The sequence below is a fragment of the Mustela nigripes genome, chromosome 14 (genome assembly GCF_022355385.1).
Source record: "Mustela nigripes isolate SB6536 chromosome 14, MUSNIG.SB6536, whole genome shotgun sequence".
Lineage (NCBI taxonomy): Eukaryota > Metazoa > Chordata > Mammalia > Carnivora > Mustelidae > Mustela > Mustela nigripes.
In genome coordinates this window covers 89,018,666-89,021,143 of record NC_081570.1, presented here as the reverse complement: position 1 = coordinate 89,021,143, position 2,478 = coordinate 89,018,666, and the positions used below count along the sequence as shown (strand labels likewise).

The following is a 2,478-nucleotide window of genomic DNA, read 5'->3' as shown; positions in this document are numbered from 1 at the left end:
CCTATTTTCTTCTTTCTGGCACATATTTAAGGACTGTTCAGAAATCCATGCAATCCAAGTAGAAATAATAAGGGATATTCTTAAGAACTTTTCTGGAGCTGTAAGAAAAAAAAAAAAAAAAAAAAATGGGCGGCGGCGGCGGGTCCCGGCAGGTGAGGGGCGCGCCGGCTCCTGGGCAGCCCCGGGACGCAGCCTCGGACAAGAGCTGCGGTTGTTTCCCACACAGAGGAGCTCTCTCATGGAGTGACTTCCTGGGTCTTCATGCAGCCATGGAGGATAAACCGTCTGTCTGGGGCTCTTTGAAACAGCGGACCAGGCCTTTGTTAATCAACCTGAGCAAGAGGAGGGTGAAAAAGAACCCGAACAAGCCCCTAGACCTACGGGCAAGGCGTTCCCTGGACCGCCGCCTCAGCCTCTCTGTCTGACCTCTTGGAGGCTGAGGCCCTGGCCCCAGAGGGCAGGCCTTAACTCTGGGCCCCAGTCATCGTACACCTCGGTGCCCAGCAGCCTGTCAACGGCGGGGATCTTGCCCAAGAGCAGCAGTAGCTCCTTGAAACAGTCTGAGGAGGAATTGGACTGGAGCCAGGAAGAAGCCGGCTAGCTCCGTGTGGTGGAAACGGACTCCGAGGAGGCCTATGCCTCTCCCGCCGAGGACAGGAGGCCTTCTAGCAATGGCATCCTGGATCTGCTGCAGAAGACGCCGGCTGGAGGCGAGGCCCTGGAAGAGCCAGAGAAGCTATGTGAAAGTGGCGATCTGAATGCTTCTCTGACATCCCAACAATTTGAAGAACAATCTATGTTTGGGGAAGCCAGTGATGGCTTGAGTAACCTGCCCAGTCCTTTTGCCTACCTCCTCACCATCCACCTGAAGGAAGGCCGGAACCTGGTCATCCGGGACAGCTGTGGGCAAAGTGAGAGGGCAACTGTGCCCTAGAAGCTGGCTGGCCTCCCCATCCCCCAATGCAACTGCTGTGCTCTGGTTGTCAGGCAACTGTTTACCTTAGAGGTAGAGCGCCCCCCAAGGTTCTGAGCCTTCAGTTGAGACCCAGAGAACACTGGCCTTTGGAGGCAGAGCTAGGGAGCTCTCCACAGCCGTGGATGGCCTCCTGTCTGCCATAGATCCATTTCCACTTGGTCCTAGACCACCTGTGCGGTGCTCGCTGGTGATTTCTGAAAGCTGGAGACACGTTTCAGGTCTCCGTGGATTTCCCTGGGAGATCCTGGTATAAACTGTGATACTGGTTTTACCAGTGAAGAAACAACACATTTTAGAGAAGTGTGAAGGTGTCAGGCAAAAGGTGTTTCGCCCACGCTGAAGTCTGTGGAAAAGGCAGTGAGAATATGGAACCGCTGACACAAGCTGATGATGCCCCAGGTCTGCCCGGGGCGGAGGCCAGTCTTCCCAACCTAAAATCCTCGTGCTTATCAGCAATAAATACAAACCACTGTAGACTGTCTCTTCAGAATACTGTTGACTTTCTGAAAAATTTACTGAAGGGCCAGCCTCCTAAATCATCTCAAGAGACTGGTGACAGACCCATCTTCAAAGCCTCAGAAGAGAAGGGAGAAGACCTTTGGGAGAAAACCCTGGGTGATCTGAATGAAAACCCTCCTGATCTCCAGAGTCCAGAACGGCTCGCCCAAGAAACTGCGAGATGGAAGCAGAGACTCCAAGAAATGCAGCAGGAAAAAGAAAGGCTTGAACAGTCAAATGCAGGATTCCAACAGGCCCTGAACGAGAAAGTCAGCCAGTTAGTACCGGTGGGTGAAAACTTGCTGAAGACCTTCCCCGGGCCCACTCACCTTGGAGATCATTTGGGTCATGTCAACTGTGAGGTCGAGGAAAAGAGGGAAACAGAAAATGACGATGGCCCCATCCACGGGTCAGAGGGTGATCTGAAGGGTGTCACTGATGATGCTGATTCCAACGTGTCCCTTCAAAGTGCTGAAGCGAAAAAGCAGGAACTAGCCAGACAATTGCAGGAAGGAAAGCAAATGAATGAGGAGCTTATGGGGCAAATAACAGATCTTCAAGCCAAGGAGGCCTCTTTGCAGCGTGAAAATTCACAGCTTGAAGAGGAGATTCAGCAGCTGAAACAGAAGCTTCAAACTCTGCCTATATTATATCAAGAATGCATCAGCCCCATTGAGAGAAAATGGTCTGAGGCAGAAGAGCAGTGCGCAGACATTCAGTGGAATCTTTCCTGCACACGTAGAAACATCAAGGCCATGTCTCAGACTCGAGACTTCTACAAGGAGATCGCTGAAGACACCAGGAGACAATTGGAGGAAAATGCCATACACTATCAAAAGGGGATCCTCTTCCATGCAAAGAGAGCTCAGGAAAGCTGGATGGCAGCTGTGCTGACCGAGAGAAGCCTCAAGGAGCTAAAGAAAGAAAGTGATTACAACAGGCAAATGTTGGCCAAAGCAGAGTCCAACTTCCAGCTTTTCCCAAGTGGCCCTTTTACTCCTGCT

General features: G+C 51.8%; 1 pseudogene; it reads left to right on the top strand.

Moving 5' to 3' along the window:
- Positions 1-211: 211 nt before the first annotated feature.
- On the top strand, positions 212-934 carry LOC132002105 (multiple C2 and transmembrane domain-containing protein 2-like; annotated as a pseudogene).
- The last annotated feature ends 1,544 nt before the right edge of the window (positions 935-2,478 follow it).